The 26,941-nt window shown below is 39.1% G+C and overlaps 1 protein-coding gene across 5 annotated transcripts in view; it reads right to left on the bottom strand.

Moving 5' to 3' along the window:
* The window catches only part of LOC134351841 (focal adhesion kinase 1), a 522,413-nt gene that overhangs the window by 337,693 nt on the left and 157,779 nt on the right, over window positions 1–26,941 (bottom strand). The window lies entirely within an intron of this gene.

Raw genomic sequence — 26,941 nt, 5'->3', positions numbered from 1 at the left:
CAGTTGTCTTACTGCCTGTATATTTGACCAAAGAGCATTGAGAGCACATGTATTTGCATATCTGACAGGGACTGCCTCCAGACTTTAAAGATGTATAATTGGAGTTCAGTAAGTATTAGATTGCACCATGTGATTATGTTAAGATCTGATTGGTTGAAAACTAATATAAACAGAATTGCAATCCATAGGATCCATGCCAAATACTGCTCCATGAGGTGGGGCACCACAGACAGGAATGCTTAGTAGTACTTTCCTTAACTCTTTCAGGTCTTCAGTAACAGACAATGAAGGCAAATTATTTTAATCTGGTTATTTTAAAAGTAATTCTCACTGTGTCCCATCAGAAAGCCATCATATTTACATTAAATAGGATTAACAGGACCTACAGACAGTGTCAAAATATGAGTAGAATGGAAACAATGTTGCCTGATCACCTACACTTTCAAATATTTACTAAATCATTCTTAAACGTTTCCACATCCTTTAATTCCAAGAGTCTTCGCAGCATTTATGCTCCTTAGCTTGAAACCATGCTTTTTGTCACCAACTCTAGAACCAATCTCAAACATTTTAACAGTAGTTCAAGTAATTGAAACAAGAAAGAAACAGTGCAGTGCCACCATTAATAGTGCGGTTGCTTCAGTGTCAGAGACCCAGGTTCAAACTTGACTATGATCGCTGTCTGCGTCGAGCCTGTGCTTTTTCCCTGTGAATGCACGAGTTTCCTCTGGCTGCTCTGTCTTCCCACATCCCAAAGACTTGTGGGTTTTTAATTTAATTGGCAGTTGCATGTAACATGAGTGGTAGAATCTGCAGAGCTGATGGTAATGTGACAAGAACATCTAATGGACAGATTTATGGGCAGCCAGTGACAACAAATAAATGTCTGGGAGACTAGGGGGATGGGTTTGCTGGCTGCTGTAGAGCTGTAGGTGTCCTCTGCTGCCTGGGAACACACTATGTAGCCATATTTGAGTTGCAAACTGTCTAAGTTATGAGAAAAAAAGTAATTTTTCCCTCCTCCTTCCTCCATTCCCCACTCCAGCCTCTTACCTTTTCTCCTCACTTGCCTATCACCTCCCCCGGAGCCCCTCTTCCTTCCCTTTCTTCCATGCTACACTCTCCTCTCCTATCTTTCTTTATTCTCCAGCCATTTGCCTTTTTCACCCACCTGGCTTCACCAATCACCTTCTAGCTAGTCCTTCTTCCCCTCCCCTTAACCTTTTCATTATGGTGTCTTCCCCCCTCCTTTCCAGTCCTGAAGAAGGGCCTCAGTCTGAAACATTGACTATTTATTAATTTCCATAGATGCTGTCTGAGTTCCTCCAGCATTTTGTGTGTTACTCTGGATTTCCAGCATCTACAAACTCTCTTGTGTGTATGGGTTATGAATAGCTCACAAGAACAGAACTCTGTTGTAACCTGGGGAAGATATGAAAGATAGGATTCTTTAGAACGTAGATGATTAAGAGGAGATTTAATAATGGTATACAAAATTAGGAGGGGTAAAGATGGGGTAAATGCAAGCAGGCTTTTGTCCACTGAAGTCGAGTGGGACTAAAACCAGAGTTCATGGCTTACGGGTGAAATGTGAGAAGTTTAAGGGGAACATGATGGGAAACTTCTTCACTCAGAAGGTCATAAGAGTGTGGAATGAGCTGCCAGCGCAAGTGGTCCATGCAAGTTCAATTTCAACATTTAAGAGAAGTTTAGATAGGTACATGGATAGTAGGGATATGGAAGGCTATGGTCCCTATGCAGGTCATTGGGAGTAGCAGTTTAAATAATTTTCAGCATGGACTAGATGGGCTGAATGGCCTGCTTCTGTGCTGTACTTCTCTATGACTCTAGAATCAATTGATGGTCAGCAACAACTTTAAGAGCTGAAGTACTCATTCCTGGACTACAACTCCCAATGAATCTGCATTCATGAAATCCAACATTGAAAAACAGAAAACTTTGTAAATTGTAAATCAATCAGCATTAATGGAGAAAAAGGCACGTTAATAATGTATCTATAAATATTTTCCTTGTCAATCACCATGACAATGATGCCGAACTAACCAGAAACATAGTACCTTTTACTTGAGAATTAGGGAAAAGATAATTCTACCCTTCAGTCTTGGCATGACCTATTCATCCACATTTTCCTTTTTGTCCTTTACCCGTTATCTTTACGTCAGAATAGTGTTGCTTTACATGGGGGAGGTGGTCTTCATTCAGTATTCAATTCCAGTATAACATTTCAAGAGACAAAGGAACTAGGAACTTCAATGCATTAATTTAATCTTATGTCAACTTGGCACATGTGCAATTGCGCAAATGTGTGACCATATGCCATCAGTGACAGCTGGTCAGTATGGTTAATAGCAAGAATGCAGACCATTATCATAATAAAATATCTTGTACCTCTGTATTGAAGCAGAGAAATTATAACCAGCTCAATTAAATCACTCTAAATAATGTTCCAATAATGGTCTCAAGATAGCCCACGATTTAAAATAAATCAATTAGTGTGTTATTTCAAAACAGATTTGATTTATTTTAAAGACATTAAAAAACCAAAATGGTGAGGAGATTTCCTAGGAACTCAAAGTTTAAAATACAAAATACATGATGGAAAATAAGCTAAAGCTGCTTAAATACGCAGAACCATCATATTTAAATAAAAGTAACAACAAATAGGTGGTACTGTATGGAAAGATAGGTTTTAAACAAAACTGAAAAAGATCATTTTCTGGAAAAATGAAAATAATTAAAAATTAACCCAATATTCTTACATGTCCAATGTTCTTTCAAAAGCAAAATCATTTCATAGTACCTGATCATAAACAAACACAAACTAAATGTATTTGAAAACTCTCTCCAGTGTTAACTCAATAATCCAATTATTCAGAAATCTTGATGGTTCAGCATTTGGTTCACTCATCAGCCTGAAATGTGAGCAGGGGAGCCAAAATAAAGGCAGTGAGTTCAGCCAGAACCGAGTCCAGAGGGATGGACAGGGCCAGGATTGCAGTTTGCAACACTCGTGCACAGGAACCCAGATAATTTTCAACTACAGCCAGGAATGCATATTTGTTTCCTGCCCCCTTTAAACTAATTGGGTTGGCTGGAAAATTTAGTATATTACTGTAAAAAGTGAAGCAATAGTTATTAATGCTCCTATTATCCATAAAGTCTGCTGTATTAGCACTACCAAAGTCCCGAGGGTGCCAGAATAACATATTTTTTATTGTACATGTCACCTCATTTGACTAAATCCAAACCACATACATGACATTTCGTCAAGAGAGATCCAGGATCAAGTGCAATAGTTTTAAACATTGAGTTTAAAATACCAGATCTGATATGCTACAAATGCAAACATGCTGAAGGATGTGGTTAATCAAATCGTGAAGCAATCACACCTTTATATTTTAAGAAACCAACCAATGGCGTGCATCCAGTCTGTGTTCAGTAACTTGCTTTATTAGAAATCAACTTATCCTAAAAAGCAGTGGCCTCTAGCGCTGTATGTAATTACAGAGATCACACTGTCCTAATTTGACCTTTGCTTTCAATATTTAATTGCCTTTTACATTATGCATCATCTTTCTAAATAAAATACATTGTATTCTGGGAGAGAAGGTGGAATATTCTGTAACATATTGCTTCAGTAGTCATTTCTAACTCCTTTACATCCAGCCTTCTGTTTTTTTCTTACACATTATACAAGAGATTTTGCATAATTTATAGAATATGAGTTTTTTAAGTGCAGTCATTTGACCTGAGTGGTTATTCCACATATGAAGGCAATCCTAGTGCTTTATGGCCAAGTTCTTCCATTAAACATCTTCCTTCAACCACATGTCTAATCTATTAAAGATGATGCTTCTGTTTCATTCATTAAACATGCTGGTACAACTATTGAATTATAACCCTTTATAAAATGATTCCTCTTTTTATATGCCATAATTTATATTTATTTATTATCTACTTGCACTCCTTAACAGCTGGAAATAATCCACTGCCCCCATCTTTCCATCACTATATTTTGTTAGATCTCTTCATAATGTAGAGTCCTGAATCAGCACAGTACACCAACTTGAGCCACACTAAGATTTTAGAAAACTTTCAACATTTGAGCTTTGCTTTTCTTTGTCCCCCATTACTACCTCACCAGCATAATTTTCCAGTGGTCCAATATCAACTCTCCTTTTTACTCTTTGCATAACTGAAAAAAACTTTTAGTATCCCACTTCATATTATTGGCTAATTTGTCCTCATATTTCACCTTTTCCTTTCTTACAGCTTTTTTAGTTGCCTTTTGTTGGATTTTAAAAACTTCCCAATCATCCAACCTCCCACTCACTTTTGCTTCGTTATATGCCCTTTCCTTGGCATTTATACAGTCCTCAACTTCCCTGGTCAGCCATGGTTGCTTAGCCCTGCCATTTGAGAACAACTTCTTCTGTGGGACATATCTATCCTGCGCCTTGTGAAACGTTCCCAAAACCTTCAGTCACCTCTGCTCTGCCATCATCCCCGCCAGGATACTTCTCCAATCCACCCGGGCAAGCTCCTTTCTCGTGCCTCTGTTATTCCCTTTATTCCATTGCAATACTGATACATGTGACATATGCTTCTCCCTCTCAAACTGTAGAATGAATTCAATCATATTATGATCACTGCCTCGTAAGGGTTCCTTTACCTTAAGTTCCCTAATAAGATCTAGGTCATTACACAACACCCAATTGAAGATAGCCTTTCCCCAAGTAGGTACAACCACAAGCTGCTCTAAAAGCCATCTTGTAGGCATTCAACAAATTCCCTTTCTTGCGATCTGACACGAACCTGATTTTCCCAGTCCCCCTCCTGAAGACCCCATTACAATTGTGACATTACCTTTATTATACACCTTTTCCAGCTCACTTTGCAATCTCAACCCCGCACCTTAGCTACTATTTGGAGACCTACAGTGGCATGCACAAGTTTGGGCACCCTCGGTCAAAATTTCTGTTACTGTGAATAGCTAAGCAAGTAAAAGATGAACTGATTTCTAAAAGGCTTAAAGTTAAAGATGATGCATTCCTTTAATATTTTAAGCAAGAAAACTTTTTTTATTTCCATGTTTTACAGTTTTAAAATAACAAAAAAGCAAAAGGGCCTGAAGCAAAAGTTTGGGCACCCTGCATGGCAGTACTTTGTAACACCCCCTTTGGCAAGTATCACAGCTTGTAAACGCTTTTTCTAGCCAGCTAAGGGTCCTTCAATTCTTGTTTGGGGGATTTTCGCCCATTCTTCCTTGCAAAAGGCTTCCAGTTCTGTGAGATTCTTGGGCCGTCTTGCATGCACTGCTCTTTTGAGGTTTAGGGCCATGGCAAAACCTTCAGCTTACGCCTCTTGAGGTAGTCCATTGTGGATTTTAAGGTGTGTGTAGGTTCATTATCCTGTTGTAGAAGCCATCCTCTATTCATCTTCGGCTTTTTTACAGATGGTGTGATGTTTGCTTCCAGAATTTGCTAGTATTTAATTGAATTCATTCTTCCCTCTACCCATGTTCCCCATGCCACTGGCTGCAACACAAGCCCAAAGCATGATCGATCCACCCCCGTGCTGAACAGTTGGAGAGAGGCTCTCTTCATAAAATTCTGCACCATTTTTCTCCAAACAGACCTTTGCTCATTGCAGCCAAAAAGTTCTATTTTAACTTCATCAGTCCACAGGACTTGTTTCCAAAATGCATCAGGCTTGTTATAGATGTTCCTTTGAACCTTTTGAATAGAACTTTTCGGCTGCAATGAGCAAAGGTCTGTTTGGAGAAAAAAGGGTGCAGAATTTCATGATTCCCATAATGATTTATTTTTTTACCCTCACAGTTTCTTAACTTCACCCACAAAGATTCAAAATTCTCTGACCCTATGTCAGCTCTTTCTAAAGATTTAATTCCATCTCTTACCAAAAGAGCCAATGCCTTCCTGCCTGTCCTTTCGATACAAAGTATATCCTTTAATGTTAAGCTCCCAACTATGGCCGCCTTTCAGCCAGAACTCAGTGATGCCCAGAACTTCATACCGACCAATCTCTATTTGTGCCACGAGTTCATTCACCATTTTCCGAATGCTGCACGGATTTAAAAACTGCACCTTCAGTCCTGCATTCTTTTGAATTTTGCCTCTGATGTACAATTTAACTCTTTGCTCTGTCTCCACTTGTCCTTCCTCACATTCATGTTACACCCATCATCTACTTGTAAACCTGTTGACTCATCCTCAGCTCTACCATACTGGTTGTAGATACATTTTCTGATTATGCAAACCTATATGAGAAAGCAAGTTATTAAGATACAGGAGTATGAAATGGGATGTAAATGATTTGAGCAAGTAAGAAAAAAAAATTAGACTTGGAGTATAATATTGGAAAATTAGCATCTACTCTGAATGTACCTTAGTAGGAAACAAAGCAAAATATTGCTTACATTAAGAATGTCCTCTGCATTCGAAGGCCAGCGAAAAGGACGTGTGACGAAGGAGATCTTTGGTCAGATGTCGAGCCAGCAGACCAGGGAGGGTGAGAGGTGTGTGTGTGTGCGTAAGTAAACAGGGCCTGTTTTTCTGTTGTTCTATTGTTGCTGTTGCTGTTACTTGGTGTTGCTCTGCTCAGCTGAACAATGTGGAGATGCTGTGTTGGAACCCAGAATGTGTGGCCACACTTGAGGCCTGCCCCTGGCACATCCTGAGGTTGTGTTGGTTGTTAGCACAAATGACACATTTCACTATATGTTTTGATGCTTATGTTTTAACCAAATGAATCTGAATTTGAAGCACAAAATTACTATACAGATATAGCAAGTAGCAAGGTTGCTGTCCTTATTGTTAAAGGGATGGAGTCATTGCCTCAAATGAACATAGTGTTGGGGCTCCAGTAGAGATACTTATAATGTCCTTAGCCACAGGCAAGGTGCTGGAGGACTGGAGGATTCTAATGTTGTTCCATTGTTTAAGAAAGGTTCTAGGAATAAGCAGGGAAATTGTAGGCTGGTAAGCCTGAAGTCAGTAATGGGATAGTTACTGGAATGTATTCTAAGGAACCAGATATATAAGTATTTGGATAGACGGGGACTGATTAGGTCTAGTCAACATGGCTTTGTGCATGGGAGGTCATGTGTAACCAATCTTACAGAGTCTTTTGAGGAAATTACCAAGAAAGTTGAAGACGACAAGTTGTTGTCCACATGGACTTTAGCAAGGCTTTTGATAAGATCCTGCATGGGAAGTTGGCTAAGAAGATTCAGTTGCTTGGCATTCAGGATGTGGTAGTAAATTAGATTAGACATTGGCCTTACTGGAGAAGCAGGAGAATGGATGGTTGCCTCTCTGACTATTGGCCTATGACAAGTGGCATTATGTGGGGATTGGTTCTGGGTCCTTGTCATCTGTATCAACGATCTGGATGATAATGTAGTAAACTAGATCAGTAAATCTGAGGATGACACCAAAGTCGGGGACATAGTGGACAGCGAGGAAGACTATCAGCCTTTTAACAGGATCTGGACCAGCACCAGCTGGAAAAATAAGCTGAAAAATCACAGATGGAATTTAATTCAGCCAATTGTGAGGTGTTGCATTTTGGAAGAAGGGTAGGGTAGGACTTACGCAGTGAGTGGTCGGGCACTGGGGAGTGGGGTAGAACAAAAAGATCTGGGAATACAGATCCATAATCCTTTGAGAAGTTGGTCATGATGAGAATCAACTCCTGCCTAAGCAAGAACTTGGACCCGCTGCAATTTGCCTATTGCCACAACAGGTTTACAGCTGATGCAATCTCACTGGGTCTTCACTATGCTTTGGATCACTTGGACAATAGCGATACCTATGTCAAGCTGATTACAGCTCAGTATTCAACACAATCATATCCTCAGTTCGAACCAACAAGCTCCAAGACCTGGTCCCCTGTAACTCCCTCTGCAACTGAATCCTTGATTTCCTCATCAGGAGACCACAGTCAATATGGATTGGAAATAACATCTCCTGCTTGCAGTCATCATCACACGTCAAGGGTAGCGTTTAGCCCACTGCTCTCCTCTCTCTACACCCATGACTACATGGCTAGGAACAGCTCAAACATCATTTATAAATTTGCCAATGACACAACTAGTGTTGGCAGAAATTTAGGTGGTGATAAGGAGGACTACCGGAGTGAGAATGATCAGGTGGTTGAGTGGTGTTGTAACAACAACTTTGTACTCAACGCCAGTAAGACCAAGGAATTGACTGTGGATTTGAGGGGAAGTCAATCTCAGTGCTGATGGGCATTGTGCAAGGCTTCATTAAAAGTTTTACAATCTTTCTCCCATCAGTGTTACAGTAAACTCTCTGCCACAGTGGAGCTAATCAAGAAGACTAATAGTTGAGATGGCTCAACTATATCACCTCCACATCAGAAGCAAGGTCATCCCAAGCTCACTGCCTATGTGCATGTTTTAAGAATAGGAAAGTCGAGGATTCAAGTGTAATGCGTAGGATCTGAGGGCAGAGCGTCAGAATAAAGGAACATCACTTTGAAATTGAGATGAAGAAGAACTTCTTCAGCCAGAGAGTGGTGAATCTCTGGAATTTGCTGAAGCTGAAGGCTGTAGAGGCCAAGTGATTGGGTATGCTTATGGCAGAGATCGACGATTTTCTTAAAGAACATGGGGACTAAAGGTTACGGGGAGAAGGCGAGAGGATGGAGTTGAAAAAATTCAGCCATGATTTAATGGCAGTGCAGATGAGATGGGCTGAACAGCCTTGTTTTCCTCTGAAAGCTGATGGACTCAAAAGTGAAATTCCAAGTTATCACTGACTTGTACACTAAAAAATAAGTGAGCCTGATGTTCAAACTTTGCAAAACAAAGTTCTGCTATCATGTCCTTGCTATACAAGCCCAACATGCTTTCTCATATTGCAAGAGTCACTGATCTGTCAAGTCAGATGAAAATAAGCTTCACATATAGTGTGCCAGCAATCTTTGGCTATCTGAATAGTGTTTAAAGATCAATACCTAATAACTGAGACGAAACCCACTGTCTATTGAGCAGGAATGATTCCGATGGTTCTGAGTACTTGAGACTTTGACTAATCACAGCAATAAGTAGTCCAAGTCTCAGAAGGAGATAGGCAATGTTTTGTTCACAAAGCCTTTCAAATCCACTAGCAAGATAGGTGAAACCAGCCATCAAAACTATTACATACAGTCAATTCTACTGAGCAGACCACAACATTCACACAGATGAAACCCGACTCCCGTAACAGAAACTCCATGTATACATTATAAACCCTCTGGCAATCTGGGCTGACATTTACATGCCAGGCGGCACCTAATTAATTAGCTTGTTTATTTCGGCTTTTTTCTTAAAGATGTGCTGGGTGCGTTCCGGCTACCGCTGCACCACTGCATTCTTCGTGGCAACGTATCGGTCCGCAGCCCGGAGGTTGGGAACCACTGCTCTAAGTCCTTGAACATGGCCTAGTCCACTGACCCACAGCAGTCCCGTAGTCACTCCTCTGCCTCTGGTGACCAACTCTTCATTGTCCTTACTTCTGGAGCCTTGCTCTTTAGCATTTGCCTATGTGCAGGTAGAAACAGGACAAAAACTAGACGGTCAGATTTTCTGAAAAGTGGTCTCAGGATCAAACGATATGCATTCCTTATGGTAGAATATCAGTGGTCAAGTGTGTTGGGACCCCTGCTGCTGCAGGTGATATGTTAACTATAACTGAGCAGAGGTTTCTTCAAGCAAGTCTGATTTGAAGTGCCCGGAAATTGTTTTGTTTGCTTATCGCTGCACTCAATACCTCAAGTGCTTGCCTAACATCAGCTTTGGTGATAAGTAAACGGTGGTTGGTATCATGGAGGAGAACTCTCTTGGTAAGTATAATGGTTAGCACTTAATCGTTCCATATTCCAGGCTAGGGAGATAAGACCACTGTGTCTGAGCAGCACACAGAGTTAACCACAAAATGCAGTCCCCCAATTTTTGCCCTCTTTGAATCAGCAGCCCAGTCCATCCAATGTTTCAAGAAGCTGTTGGGTCTTAAAGCCGTATCTGAGGTCCACCATGTCTCCCTGAAAAAGATAATGCTGCAATCCTTCATTTCCCTCTTAAAAAACAATCTTCCCCATGGGTTCTCAATCTTAACCTCCAGAAACTGCATATTTCTAACAAGATATTTGTTAGGGGAAGCTTTGTATCCCAATATTTTAGTCTGGCTTGGAGTACTCCACTCCTCCCAGACCTGGCAATGTGCTTTCATCTAATGAAGATGCCACAACCGTATTCTTGAGAGTTAAGTCCGTTGAGTCCTTCAGAAGATCATAAAATTGTTAGTTTGTTAAGCCTGTTACTTAAAGGGATAATACAAGCTGTAAAGTGCAGCGATAATAGTTCAGAAGAGGTACCTCCCTCCTCCCTCTCCAAGTCCAGGTTGCAGCAAGTAGTTCACTCAGCAGAGAGATCATTGTCTGTCAGCTATCGACAATAAAACACCTGTTCATCACCAAAGTGAAGAAGAGCTGAAAAAATTACTGCTGACTCCACCCATCCTAACAGTCACCTATTCACCAAAATGCCATCAGGAAGATGCTACAACTCCATCACCACCAGCACTACACGTCATCTCCAAGCTATCCAGCTTCTCAACAAAACTCATTCAGTTGTAATACCCTAAATGTCCCTGCACAACATCCATTATATGGTTTTCCTGCTCTCTTTATTCTGTTGATAATTATTAAGTCTGTTCAAATGTACACAGTAATTTAAATCTAATTGTTGATGTTTGCACTTGTGACCATTCTGCTAATTTTGTTAATTGCTCATGGCTGTTTGCACTAGCATCTTGTAAATTGTCAGTTGTCATTGCATTGTCCTTTATGGTATTGTCCTGTATTTTATGCTTGGCACCGGATTACAATCAATTTTGATATGTTTCATATATTGGCGATAAGGTGATTCTGACTCTGATTATATCTAGAATTTTTGTGCGTGGCCTGCAAAATGTTGCTGTGTGTCACCAAGGCCATCTTTTTCTTTTCTTTGTTCTTTGACAAGAAACAGATCACTGCAATGGCGTACAAAGGTGTGTTGCTACAACAAATAGTAAACAGATCTCCACTTCACTTTTCCTCTGCAGCAACTTAATGGTTCTATTGGAAAAAGAAACTTGTTCTCACTGCACTCTTTCTGAAAACCAGTGTTGGAGTCAGTGTTACTGTTTGCATAACTCCAGTGCTTGGATCCTTAAGGTTGTTATAACAGGCAGTGGTAATGGGGAAAAGCTCCCAGAACCAAGTCGAGCTCCTGGCCTTCACGTGTGGCTTAACTACTAAGCCCAGCAGAACCGTTTCTACTGAGAAGGGACAAAGTTGTGTTACTGAAGTCTTAAAACCAGTCACTTTGGGCAGATGGGGCTTGTCAGTCATGGTCGGCAGCTCATCTAGAAGGAAAACTTTGGTCTCAAGTCACCGCTGCCTTGCAGATACACCCACTCATGGGGTAGGTTTTGGGCGTAAACCCCGAGGGAAAATTCCATAGCCGAAGTCCCTAAAGCAGTCCGAAGTTGAATTCAATGCTGACTCCTGTGACGTTACAGGTGCCAAACTGTATCAGTCTCTGCCATTCCTTTGGGTTCATCAGACGCTTGGAGAGGGAGAGCTTGCTATGGACAACAGCTTGCTCTCAATATTGTACTGTCCTGACTGGTGTACCTAGACAGCTGGGACACAACATCAGTGGTTGGCCCTGACCGACAGAGGCCTCAACATTACAATTCCAGTGCTGACAAAGAACGACTTGTGGTACTCACAACACGCTGGAGGAACTCAGCAGGTTGGGAACCCGCTGAGTTCCTCCAGCGTGTTGTGAGTGTTGCTTTGACCCCAACATCTGCAGAGTATTTTATGTTTACCACTTGTGGTACTGAAGCTCCAAACAATATATCAAGTGGGATTCAAGCACAATGAGGAGAGATGAAAGAAAGAAAGGGTGAAAAAAGCTGTAGAATAATTGTGCCTAAATGTATTTTAATTAATCTTAGTCTACTGCTTTATAATGTATGGGTTTGTTTGTTTATTTATTTATTTATTGAGCTACAGCGTGAAAATGGCCCTTCCAGCCCTTTGAGCCACACTGCTCAGCAAACCCTGATTCAACCCTAACCTAATCTCAGGACAATTTACAATGACCAATAAACCTACCAAGCCTTTGGACTGCAGGAGGTAACCGAAGCATCCGGAGGAAACCCATGCAGTGGCAGGCAGAATGCACAAACTCCGGTAGACAGCGGTAGAAGTTGCACCCGGGTCACAGGTACTGTAAAACACAGTGCTAACCACTTCGCTACTGTGCTGCCCGACAGTTTATTTACTTCACCTTAGTGTTTTGCAATACAATCAAGCATCTAACTCCTCAATCACTCAACTTTAAAATAAATGACATTTCTCTATAGGCAGAGACCTCATTCAAAACTCAATGTAAGTTCTTTGTGCCACTTAAGTGATGACTGGTGACATTCACAAAGGTGACTGGCTATCCATTAAATGGTGAGATTAATGCAGTAAACTTTGGAATTCTTCAGCAAACCAAGAAATTATTTTTTTTCATTAAATCTGATTATGAGAATTGGTTTTATAACTATATGGTAACTTGTATCACACAGAAGCCTTGAGATACTGAAATATCTTATGCTGTGCAAAACAATAGCAAGAAATACATGTATTAATCACAAAAAATAATTCTCCGAAAATACAGTACGACCATTATTCTCCAACAGCAACAATGACAAAATGAATCAATTTTGATGACAAACCCAGTAGAAACTGTGCTATGCCAATGTCATACAGGCAAACTGCCACATTTCTATTGACAACGGAATTTTAATTGATACTGGTGACCTATTTTTACCGTAAATTCTGTAATATTTAACATGTATTTATAAGCATTTTGATAATGTTTTAAATCTAAATATGTTAAAATATTCCTTCTCTGTACACCCCCTAAAATTTCATATTTTAGACAGATAGAGGAATAGAGGGGTATAACAAAATTGCAAAAAAAAGTTGAGAGCAGCATGGATTAACCATTATCATTTTAAATAGATGCTTTAAGAGTCTGGTGGCCAACTCCTGCTTTTATGTTCTTATGTGTGTCCTTGGGAGTATGTGGGCCATTTGTAAAATGCCTTTGGAGCAAGCTGCTCTCCAGTCACCGTTGGCCATCGCCTTTTTTGGGTCCAATAGCTGCTGACAGCTTTTTTCTAGATAGGGTTATTTAGGCTTTAACTATTGGACTTTCAAAGAATCAAAAGTATACTGTTTTAAAGTTACTGTATTTTTATCTCAGGACTTCCCTATATTTCTCTTCAGATAAATGCTCTTCCTCAGACATCCTCAGTTCATCGATTTAATTTGATTCAGGAGAACCAAATGCATTCTCTATTCACCAACATTTTGCTCACTTCCCCTCACTTTGTCATTAGCAGCTGCACTATTAGTTGTTTGCTAGTCAGGGAAAATGTCACAGCAGTGCTCTTTCAGGACAGGCTGTAAAACTCATCCAGTGAGGCGTTACGGGTGGAACTGAGTAATAAGAAAGGTATGTGCAAGTTAATGGGGCTATATTACAGATCACCCAACAGTCTGGGGGATTTAGAGAAACAAATTTGTAGAGATTGCAGACTATTGCAAGAAGCACAAGTTTGTTAGAGTAGTTGATTTTAACTGTCCACATATTGACTGGGACTCCCACACTGTAAAAGGACTAGATGCAATAGAATTTGTGAAATGTGTTCAGGGAAGTTTTCTTAATGAGTATGTAGAAATCGCAAAGAGAGAGTGTGTGATATTTGATCTGCTGTTAGGGAATGTGGCATGGAAGGTGATACAAGTTTGTATTGGGGAATACTTTGCATCTGGTGAGGAGACTGAGGTCCTTTAACATCTGCCAGACAATGCTGAGGATGTTCTACGAGTCTGTGGTGGCCAGTGCTATCATGTTTGCTGTTGTGTGCTGGGGCAGCAGGCTGAGGGTAGTAGACACCAACAGAATCAACAAACTCATTCGTAAGGCCAGTGATGTTGTGGGGATGGAACTGGACTCTCTCACTGTGGTGTCTGAAAAGAGGATGCTGTCTAAGTTGCATGCCATCTTGGACAATGTCTCCCATCCACTACATAATGTACTGGGTGGGCACAGGAGTACATTCAGCCAGAGACTCATTCTATCGAGATGCAGCACTAAGCGTCATAGGAAGTCATTCCTGCCTGTGGCCATCAAACTTTACAACTCCTCCCTTGGAGGGTCAGACAACCTGAGCCAATAGGCTGGTCCTGGACTTATTTCATAATTTACTGGCATAACTTACATATTACTATTTAACTATTTATGGTTCTATTACTATTTATTATTTATGGTGCAACTGTAACGAAAACCAATTTCCCCCGGGATCAAGAAAGTATGACTATGACTATGACAATGCCATTTGTGTTAATGTAAATATGTAAAAAGATAGGTCTGGTTCACAGGTTGAGATTCTAGATTGGAGAAAGGCCAATTTTGATGGCATCAGAAAGGATCTGGCAAGTGTGGATTGGGACAGGCTATTTTCTGGCAAAGGTATACTTGGTAAGTAGGAGGCTTTCAAAAGTGAAATTTTGAGAGTATAAAGCTTGTATTTGCCTGTCAGAATAAAAGGTGAAGATAACAGGTGTAGAAAACCTTGGTTTTCAAGCAATATTGAGGCCCTAGTTAAGAAAAAAAAATGAGGTTCATTACAGGTATAGGCAGTTAGGAACAAATCAGGTGACAATGGAATATAAGAAATGCAAGGGAGCATTTGAGAAAGAAATCAGGAGAACTACAAGAAGGCATGAGGTTGCCCAAACAAACAAGGTGAAGAAGAATGCCAAGAGATTCTACACGTATGTTAGAAGCAAAAGGATTGCAAGAAACAAAGTTAGTCCAATGGAAGATCACAATGGTAATCTATGTGTGGAGCCAAAAGAGATGGGGGAGATCATTATCGATTTTTTTCCCATCTGCACTTACTCAGAAGATGGACACAGTCTCTAGAAATAAGGTAAAACAGCAGCAACTTCATGAACTGCATACAGATTACAGAGGAGGAAGTGTTTGCTATCTTGAAGCAAATCCCCAGGGCTTGACAAGATGTTCCCTCAAACTCTGCAAAAGGTAAGTGCAGAAATTGCCGGGGTCCTCACAGAGACACTTTAGATTATTAGATTATGAGGACACTCAGTCCTCGTTTATTGTCATTTAGAAATGCATGCATTAAAAAATGATACAATGTTCCTCCAGAATGATATCACAAGAAACACAGGACAAACCAAGACTAAAATGACAAAATCACACAATTATAACATATAGTTACAACAGTGCAAAGCAATACCATAATTTGATAAAGAGCAGACCATGGACATGGTAAAAAAAAGTCTCAAAGTCCCGATAGCCTCATCATCTCACGCAGACGGTAGAAGGGAGAAACTCTCCCTGCCATGAACTTCCAAGCGCCGCAAACTTGCTGATGCAGCACCACTGGAAGCACCCGACCGCAGCGGACTCTGAGTCCGTCCGAAAACTTTGAGCCTCCGACCAGCCCTTCGACACAGCCTCTCTGAGCACCATCCTCTGCCGAGCGCTTCGACCCCACCCCGGCCGCCAAGCAACAAGCAAAGCCGAGGACTCGGGGCCTTCCCCTCTGGAGATTTCGGACCACACAGTAGCAGCAGCAGCGAAGTAGGCATTTCAGAAGTTTCACCAGATGTTCACCAGAAGTCTCACGTCCGTCTCCATCAAATCAGGATTGTGTATGGCACTCTCTATTTGACAAATAACAGACATCACCACCGAAGTGGCCGCTGCAGGCTGCATCGCACCGCCATCTTCTCCTCTCCTCACTTAAATCATCCTTAGCGACAGGTAAAGTACCAGAAGATTGGGGGATAGCCAATGTTGTTCCACTGTTTAAGAAAAGCTTCAAAAATAAATTATAGGCCGGTGAGCCTGACATCAGTAGTGGGATCGTTATTGGAAGGTATTCTATGGGACCAGATATATGAGTATTTCGATAGACATGGACTAATTAAGGAGAGTCAGCATAGCTTTATGTGTCATAAGTCATGTCCAACCAAGGAAGTTACCAAGAAAGTTGATGAAGAAAAGGCAGTGGCTGTTGTCTGCATGGACTTTAGTATGTCATTTGACAAGATCCTGCCTGGGAGGCTGGTCACGAAGGCTCAGTTGCTAGGTGTTCAAGATGAGGTAGTAAATTGGATTAGCCATTGGCTTTATGGGAGAAGTCAGAGAGTGGAAGTAGATGGTTGCCTCTTTGATTGGAGACCCATGACAATTGGAGTGTTGTAGGGATTGGTGTTGCTCTTTGATGGGACCAACCAGGGTAGGTCTTACACAATGAACGGGAGGGCACTCAGGGGTGCGGTAGAACAAAGGGATCTGGGAATAGAGGTCCATAATTCATTAAAAGTGGCATCATAGGTTGATAGGGTCATGAAGCTTTTGGAACATGGGCCTTCATAAATCAAAGTATTAAGTACAGTAGATGAGATGATATGTTGTACAAGACATTTGTGAGGCCTAATTTGTGCTGTTTTGTACAGGAAAGATGTAAATAAGTTTCAAAGAGTACAGAGAAAATTTACAAGGATGTTGTTGGTTATGGAAGACCCAAGTTATATGGAAAGATTGAATAGGTTAGGACTTCATTCCTTGGAGTGTAGAAGATTGAGAGGAAATTTGATAGAGGTGTACAAAAGTCTAAGGGGTATAGATAGGGCAAATGTAAGCAAGTTTTTTCCACTGAGGTTGGGTGGGACTGCTACTGGAGGTCATGGGTTAAGAGTGTGAGGTGAAAGGCTTAAGGGGAACACAAGGGGGGAACATCTTCACTCAGTGTGTCATGAGAGTGTGGAATAAACTGCCAGCACAATTGTGCATGCAAGCTCGATTTCAACGTTTAAGAGACGTTTGGATAAGTACTTGGATGGGAGGGGTATGGACGACTATGATCCTGGTGATGGGAGTAGGCAGTTTAAATGGCTCGGTACAGACTAAATGTGCCAAAGGGCCTGCTTGTGTTGTACTTTTCTATGCCTCTAGTTCCTTCTCATTGGAGCCAGGTGATTTTAAAAGGTTGTTAAGATTGTTTCCCTAAACTTACAACACAAAAATGACATGTTGATCCTATCTGCTGAAGAAACGGTATGACTTTATTTTTCATTTATTGTAAATCGTTATTTACTGTGCTTGAAAACAAAAGCAAAAATATAATAACTTGAGTTCATAAATCTTGCCCATTTCCTTTTGAGATCATTGGCCTTACAAGATACCTTAAAAGAAAGGTATGAAATAATCACAATTGTAAAATGGCTGGGAATATATGTTGGGTATTTTTTTTACCATCATGTTTTCTTACATTCCCTGTGGTTTGAGAATATTTGAAATGGTCAAAGAAATTTTTGCACAGCAAAGTTTCAGTTGAATAGTTATTTCATCCTCACTGTAGTATTCTCTTCTGGTGAATACCCAATCCTTTGCTAATTTCCGCTGCAGGTTATGGTTGAGGCTGCAGCTTGCAGTGAATCACTGACCCAACACATGGTGGGTATAGTTGTTAGCACAAATGTTACAGATAACTTTCAGATAACATACTAATTTTTAAACACCATATTTAAAATTGACATTTAGCAGACATAAATCATAATAAGCATAGCCCTTTTATTGAACAGCTCAATAAACAAAATAGCTTCAATATTTATTGATCTATGCTGAGGTATTTAATTTTGCCAATGATTTTCATGGTAAGACATATGTGATCAAGAAAAATGAAATTGACTTTTGGGTCAATTGAAATGTGATTGACTACTCCTAACTTCAACATTTTGTCTACTTTTGTTTTAAGTATTGATATTTCCTGCTTAAAGTGCATGGATTATAAACTGATTTTGTTACAGTTGCTTATTAAAAGATTTTTTTAAGGAATCCACTTTCTGTAAAAGTGGAGCTGAATATTGCTGATTATTCCTCACACTCAGAACAAACTATTATACATTGAGGAATGGCCAATATTTTTATTCAGTTATTGTGGTGTTGCTTTATTTTCATTTTTGCAGATTTTACATTTGCTATGATTTATTATCCTTTCTGCAGTTTGCAAAGCAGCATTTTGGAACTAAATGGTCTTCAGTGGGAAGCTGCTCAAGGCAAAATTTCTGGTTTCAACTTTTTTCCTCCTCTCCCTGACTTGCATGAATTGTCAAGACTCAATTTATTTTCTCTCGCGTGTTGCATTGCAGCAGAACGTACCAAAATTCTGTCTACCCATAAAATTGATTTGTGTGATCTTCTGATTGATAATGAAGTAATATACACATGTAGATTCTATTTTATGACAATTAATTTATGAAGAATTGACACAAAATGTCTATTTAAAAAGTACTACTGAAATAAATACACATGGCCTTCTATGAGCATATTTCTTTTCTTACTAATCTAAGAATACACTGTTTATACAATACATCTTTAAACTTATGGGAATTCTATTTTATCTTTCAAGTATTCCCAACTCAGATATGGAACTTTTAATGCTGCAGCCACAATTTCATTTGAATTTACCCTTCTGAAAGAAACAACATTCGTTACTCAATACAGGGTCCTGAACGAATATGTCAACAATTTCCTTTACCCCACAGATGTTGCTTCACCCATCAAAATGCTTCAGCACTTCGTTTCTTGCACCACATTTTAATTTTGCAGATCCAGAACTTGTAACAGACTTCCTCTCAATTACAGCAACACACATCAAAGTTGCTGGTGAACGCAGCAGGCCAGGCAGCATCTCTAAGAAGAGGTACAGTCGACGTTTCAGGCCGAGACCCTTCGTCAGGACTAACTGAAGGAAGAGTTAGTAAGAGATTTGAAAGTGGGAGGGGGAGGGGGAGATCCAAAATGATAGGAGAAGACAGGAGGGGGAGAGATGGAGCCAAGAGCTGGACAGGTGATTGGCAAAGGGGATATGAGAGGATCATGGGACAGGAGGTCTGGGGAGAAAGACAAGTGGGGGGGGGACCAGAGGATGGGCAAGAGGTATAGTCAGAGGGACAGAGGGAGAAAAAGGAGAGTGAGAGAAAGAATGTGTGTATAAAAATAAATAACGGATGGGGTACGAGGGGGAGGTGGGGCATTAGCGGAAGTTAGAGTCGTCGATGTTCATGCCATCAGGTTGGAGGCTACCCAGACGGAATATAAGGTGTTGTTCCTCCAACCTGAGTGTGGCTTCATCTTTACAGTAGAGGAGGCCGTGGACAGACCACGGCCTCCTCTACTGTAACCCATTCTGACATGCCTATCCACGGCCTCCTCTACCGTAAAGATGAAGCCACACTCAGGTTGGAGGAACAACACCTTATATTCCGTCTGGGTAGCCTCCAACCTGATGGCATGAACATCGACTTCTCTAACTTCCGCTAATGCCCCACCTCCCCCTCGTACCCCATCCGTTATTTATTTTTATATACACATTCTTTCTCTCACTCTCCTTTTTCTCCCTCTGCCCCTCTGACTATACCCCTTGCCCATCCTCTGGGTCCCCCCCCCTGTCTTTCTCCCCAGACCTCCTGTCCCATGATCCTCTCATATCCCTTTTGCCAATCACCTGTCCGCTCTTGGCTCCATCCCTCCCCCTCCTGTCTTCTCCTATCATTTTGGATCTCCCCCTCCCCCTCCCACTTTCAAATCTCTTACTAACTCTTCCTTCGGTTAGTCCTGACAAAGGGTCTCGGCCTGAAACGTCGACTGTACCTCTTCCTAGGGATGCTGCCTGGCCTGCTGTGTTCACCAGAAACTTTGATGTGTGTTGCTTGAATTTCCAGCATCTGCAGAATTCCTGCTGTTTGCGTCCTCTCAATTACATTTCTCTTCTCAACCGTAATTTTATCAATCTATGTTGTGTGGTGTAACTCAATTTAATTCTCCGTTGACAGTAAACCGGTTCCTTCATTGTGATCATATTGTGTGTTCATAATGCTCTGGTTTATACGTAACTGTTTATTCGGCAGCATTAATGGTAACAGGGTGTTGCTGCAGAACAGTATCTTTAATTGATCTGCATTGCAGACAAATTCATTGGATTAACAGTGATAGCAAACTTAGATTTGCAATAACTATCTAATGCACAAATACAGCAGCTCTCAGACATTGTAATAGTGAGGCAGACATGAACACTACTGCTCAAATAAGGTGGAACAAGTCAAATGGACAGCAACCTTCTCTCTCATCCACTTCTGAAGCTCTACTCTGTTCATTTTAGAAGTAAATTCTGGCCTATTAAATAGTTTTGCTAAAATATTTTCCTCCAGAAATGCTATATTCAAGGGAAATGTTTTCCTAACATTTAATCCAAGGCATTAACTACATTCTACTAGGGAATTATTCAAACAAATTACAGAAAATTATGAAACGTCCATTGTTTAACCATTTAAATTCGTCATTTAAAACTTCATTTCAAGGCGAATAAAATGTGGCAAGATAAATCAGTGCAACCATTATTCACACAATATTATGTACAGTTTAAGTAATGCAGTAATCACGTTTTAAGAGCCAAGGGTCCTTCCAGACAACGTTATTCTGAATAAACAAAGGCTAACAATCACACAGGGCATTCTGCTTTAGCAGGCAGTCTGAAAATAGTCATTAAATGTTTTGCTCATTTAGAATGTTGTGTGGGTTGATTTTCACTTGAAATTGACCTACATTGTGTGCTGTGATCAATGGCAAAAAGGGATTGAAACTGAACCACTGCAGTTGCACAGGCAAGCAAAGATTACTCTGTCATTGTACTTTCCTGATCAGTTACTGACTAACAGTAGCAGCTTTAGGAACTATAATATGCTTTAGACAAGCCACAAAGCAAATAATGTTGAATTTTAAGAAATCTTGTGTTTAAGAATCTGATATTTTATAGCAATTTATACATTATAGTGGATTTTTAAAATAATTACTTAAAATGCAGCTTTTTGCCAAAAATTGCCTTCATGAGACTATTTCAAAATTGAACCATTCCTTTTTTTTTATATATATTAATACTAAATACTCAGGATTTCAAACAGCATTTTCCATTCATCAACAGCCATCAATGCAAATGATTCTCAAATGCCTCCTCAGTTCAAGATCAATATTTTCCATAACTCACCGTGGGAAAAAACGTTAGAGGAATGACAGTCAGGATTAATGAATCGTATCAAGCACCTATTGGGTACTATGTATTTAAATTATCAACTCAGAGGCCTAGTTCTCTGTGGAATTTAAATTCAGATGGTATTCTGAAGTTTAATAAAACTAATTATTTAGTAATGATAAGTACATGAATACTGGACTGTTGTGAAAACGTATCTGGTTGATAATGGCCTTCCGGAAGAAAATCTTTATTCAATATGTGACTCCAGAGCTACCAATGTGTTCAACTCTTAAATGGCCTCTGAATGCTCAATGGAAAAACATTGAGGAGAGGATACTTTCCATCTCCATACAGGCAATTTTGGCTGATAACAATCTACAAAGTTATATAAATACTATTGATAACCCATGGGTGAAATGGACTCTTAAAATATGGAAAACTATTACTGTATAAAAGAATATAAACTAAAGAGAGACACTGTAATTCTTAAATAGTGTGCATATGACTTGGATTTTATGCCAAATAAACTGGATGCTAGATTTAAGGACTGGACAGCTGAAGGAATAACAGCTATTTGCAACATAATGAAAGAAGGAACACTGCTCAGTTTTGAAATGCTCAAACAAGAACACTTATTAGAAAAACAGACTTTTACCAGTATTTACAGATGCGATAGTATGTTAATAGGACGATTAAAAATGTAACCAAGGCAAGTACATGTTTGATAGAACTATTTAGAAAAGCATATAATTCAGACAACGGTAGTAGAATCATTTCAAGTGTGTATAAGGGTTTGTCAAATCTTAAAACACATTCGACTTCATACATTAAAACAAAATGGGAGAAGGAAGAAGGGATAATAATATTTGAGGAAGACTGGACAATAATATGGAAGTATCAATGGAAGTGTACCAGTTCTCAGAAATGGAGGGAGTTCGGGTAGAAAAACTTGATAAGATATTTTATTACACCCTATCAGAAATCCCATTATGATAGTAACCTCCCTGTTTGCTGGAGAAATTGTGGAAATCAAAATGCAAACCATTATCATATTTTCTGGGAATGCCCCATTATCAAAGACTATTAGAGCGGGATACACAATGCCCTACAAGACACCTTTAAGTGTGAAATACCCTTAGAAAGTAAGATCATATATTTTGGGCATGTACCTCAAGGATGGTTGAAAAGAGATAAATATTTAATGAATATATTGCTGGTGGCTGGTAAAAAGACTCTTACCAGGAAATGGTTATCACAGGAGAGCCCAACTTTAAATGTATGGATGGAAATTACAATGGACATTTACAAAATGGAGAAGATAACAGCATCTGTTAATCATAAATTGGAACAATTTGATTCATACTGGGAAAAATGGTTTAACTACATAACACCTCATAGGCCTGATTTTATTCTCACAAGTCAATGAATATGTTGTAAAAAAGAAAGATCACTCTCTACTTTGTACATAGTTTTCTTCTTTTGATTGTTCTTTCTTTCCTCTCCTTTCTATAAGTGTATACCTCAGATAAATATTTTGTAGAAATTTGTGACAAATATGACTATATGATATATATGTACAGTATCTGAAATACATCTTATAGAAATGTTTGTTTGATGAAGAACTTCAATAAAAAATAAATTCCAAAAAAAAAAATGGCCTCTAAGTGACTGAATAAGCCACTTGTTTCAAATTTCAAGGACAATTAGAAATAGACAGTAAATGTGAGTTTTGTTAGTGGTGCTCAGAATAGGTGTAGTCATTTGCCTTTCAAATTTGTTCAGCAAACTTGATATAGTTAATATACTAACTATGAAACTTTAAGCATGTCTCCTACAAACCTCAATTCTCTTCCTATTGCAATATACTTCAATGTTATTTGATCTTATGATTAAACACGGTTTAACTTGATTCTTTATTTAGCTTTTTTTTAAAACAAGAAAATTGGAAGATCAACAGGAAAATGACCAAGATATGGAATCAGCCTGAAATTTATTTAAAATGGAGTATAAACTAAATAGTCTACTCAGTATTTCAAAATACTGGGAAATGATGCAAGGGCTCAAGATGTAATATAACCAAAGGTCCTTATGTATAAATACAGAGTTTACATTTGTGGATATGGCCAATATTTCAGCAGACATGACTGGCAAAAGAACCAAGGCTCATTTTCTCCTCAGATAGGAGATGCTGAAGCCAAATACATCATCATCTGCTGCAAAATTTGATGAGTAAAGTCACCTTGATCTTAATGGTTCATTTGTAACTGGAATAGGACAAATAAAAATTGAACCACCAGGAAAATCTAATTAATCCTTTTCTAATTTTCATAAATGGAAAAGTTCTTGCACTAGCCAATTAAAAAGAATACCCTCCTACATGAGCTGCAGTACTACTGACAAGTAACACTTTCTGTGGACCTAAAGCAGCAATCCTCCTTGTGCCAGATGTTCTGCCAAAAGTAAAGCTATCTGGTGAGGCAATGAGGCACACCTATAGCTTTTTAAAATGTTGTATACTTATTAACAGCTTTAATAATACAAATTAACAATTTGTAATTAAAATGACTTAAAATATGCCACAATATATCAGAATAGCTTTGGAATAGAGATGGAAAAATACAGAAGTGGGAAATACTTTAAAATTAAGATACAAGCCATCTCTGAATGAGATCAACCAAAATTTGTTCTATTAGGGCAGCAAACCTACAAATTTAAACACTTATCAAAAGCTGTACACGCTAGATAAAACTGAGGTTAATAAGAGTTAAGCATGCATGGGAGGATTAACATTTTAAGCAAGACAAAAGGCTGTGTGGAACTCACAACACATTCTATGATGCAGAGTAACGTTATGAACAGAAAAATACTTGGAACATCCAAAGGAGTTATCAGAATCAATTGAATGATACCAATAAATACAACAATGGAAACTACAAAAGTGTAAAATATTCAGTGTGCTTTGGCAGAAAACACAAAATTAGCTTTGTGTCTTAACAGGCCTACTACACTTAAAGGAACACACTCAGTGGTTTACAATTTGTGAAGAGAAAGACAGTTAGGTATCCATCATAGCTGTTATAATGGAGATCATTGGACAGCAATCTCTGGAATTTGCATATTTAAAATGAATGACACTGTTGTAGCTATAAAGCTAATCAGTATAGCATTACTAAATTGACATGATTTTCAATTAATTTAAAATTATTTTGAGAAAAATTACTCAAAATGCTACATATGATTGAAGGAGGTGTAAATGATATTTTAAATGGCAAATCAGTGAATCACCTCTCCGGCCTCAAATATTTTATATACACGTGGAGTCAAACTCCTTATTGTGCATTATTAATTATTTTTGATTGATTAAAGCTGAGGCTAAAAATCACAATCAAAGTACATTTTCCAATCTTTATTTTGTGTTCTGTGCAATGTTTCGACAAAGCTGTAAAAGACTTCATTTAAAACTTTCTGCTTTGTTTTTGTACAAAATTTTTAAATCCCACTGCTTAGTTATCTTGATTACACTGAAGATTCTTCATAGCTAGCATCCAAGGGCAAAGAATATTAATAACAGCAAAGGATATCAAACAAGGGCAAATCCAACTCCGAGTCCTCAGACCCTTACATCTATGCACCTGAGTATTTCCTCTTCTCCCACAGTAAATAGGGTCTGTCCAACTGGTGCACTGAACCACTTCCATTTTACTTCGTCATCCTCTCAGTTCTAACAAAAATATACCCCACAAGGCTAGTCTCCTCCCCACCCCATGATTAGAATTCACATAAAACATTTTTGCAGTGCTGACACAACTTTTCTATAATGCAGTATCAGACTGTGCATGCACTCCAGCTGAAACCAGCATTTTTTTTTGTACAGGCCATGCTCTTTTCTTGCTGCTGCCATCACGTAGGAGGTACGGGTCCCTCAGGACTCGCACCTCCAAGTTCGAGTCCAAGTTACTACACCTCAACCATCAGGCTCTTGAACAAAAGGGGATAAACTACACTCATTTAAGGACCCTTGTTATTTCATGCTCATTATTTATTGCTATTTATTTATATCTGGATGTGCACAGTTTGCTGCCATTGATCATGTTTACAGTTACTGTTCTATAGGTTTACTAAGTATGCCCACAAAAAAAGAATCTCAAGAGTTTTATGTGCTGACATGTATGCACTTTGTTAATAAATTTTACTTTGAACTTTTATCATGTTTCTTTAAAAATCTGTTCACATTGGAGTAGAATCAGCACTAACACGAGAGCAATGGAAAACAATCCATGTATATTTGATGGTCATGTTGTGGACATCTTCATTGTGGAAGAATTTTCCAGCAATTTTTTCCTCAAGGTGAGCCATCAGTACGAAAAATGGACACCAGCGTACTTGGTGACATAATTGCCTTCTAAAGTAAGTGAAACTATCAAAAGAGAACAAGTAGAAGCTACTATATAGCACATATAGCACTTGTACTAACCAAGGATGCGCTTTTAGACACAACCTAGGATCCACGGACCTCTCAGTTAATGATAGGGGGCCCATGGCATACAAAAGTTGGGAACCCCTGCTCTAAGGAGTATTTATAAATCCTTTGCTGGGTACAGAAATTAAAGATGGAAAAGTAGAGTTTTCCTCCCTCACCTTTACATAACTTATAAATTACATTTAAAAAATCACAATGGTAATGCAATTGCCCTACTGCACTGTAATGATGCTATTCTAAATTAAAAGCAATTCCTCACTACTCATTACGTCAAGGGCTACATTTTCAGAGACACAGGTAGCCTTATGGTATATACTTTCTGGCCGTCCAGATAAATGCCTTGTGTCTCACATCAGATCACAGAAGTCGAGAAACAACACAGCATGGAGCTAATCTGAAATAAATAGTCTTAAACATTTTCTTAATGTCTTTTACATTCACCCACAGTTAAAGGCACCCAGTAACATGTTTAAATACGCTTAAATAGTGCCTCTGGAATGCAGAATCCATTACTTGTATCAAAATGCTACTTGAAGTTTCAGAGATTAAATGTAAAGGTGTGACAGCAAATGTGGCTCAGTTTATAAAGATAACTTCAAAATTCAACAAGGTAAATTTGAGAAAGTGATTACATTGTTGTAAAGTCTGGATGCAAAGATGCTTAAATTAGAGCTAACTACTGAGAAGTTATATCAAAAAGCACAATTTCAAATACAAAGCTAATAAAAACCTGAAAATCTGATAATGTCTAAGAGAGGTAAATACTTGCTGGATACAGGAATCATTGGATATGGAACAGCTCAGAAATGAAGTTGAAGCACAGGTCATCCATAAACAGACTAGGAGGAATGAATGATATTTTAATTCATTTATCAAAAAAGCAAACGTTTCACATTAAATGATTATTAAGGAGCAGAAACAAAAGTATTTTGCTATTTGTAATCCAAATAACGAAAATGTTGTAATGTGCAGTATCTACTACACATCATCTTTAAACCCCCTTTGAAAAAAATGACCCACAATTGAGGCTACGTCCACACTATGCCGGATAATTTTGAAAACGCCGGTTTCGAGTAAAAACAACAGGCATCCACACTAAGCGTTTTTCAAAATATCTCTGTCCACATTAGATGGATATTTGGGCAAATCTCCTCCTACTGGGCATGCGCAGGACACACAGAAAACAAGCGAAGAGGAATCAGTATACTTAGTGCGCATTTGTCCAGTTACAGAG

Source organism: Mobula hypostoma, chromosome 1 (assembly GCF_963921235.1).
Source record: "Mobula hypostoma chromosome 1, sMobHyp1.1, whole genome shotgun sequence".
Taxonomy (NCBI): Eukaryota; Metazoa; Chordata; class Chondrichthyes; order Myliobatiformes; family Myliobatidae; genus Mobula; species Mobula hypostoma.
Note: the sequence above shows the minus strand (reverse complement) of the source record. Positions and strands in the feature narration are given on the sequence as shown.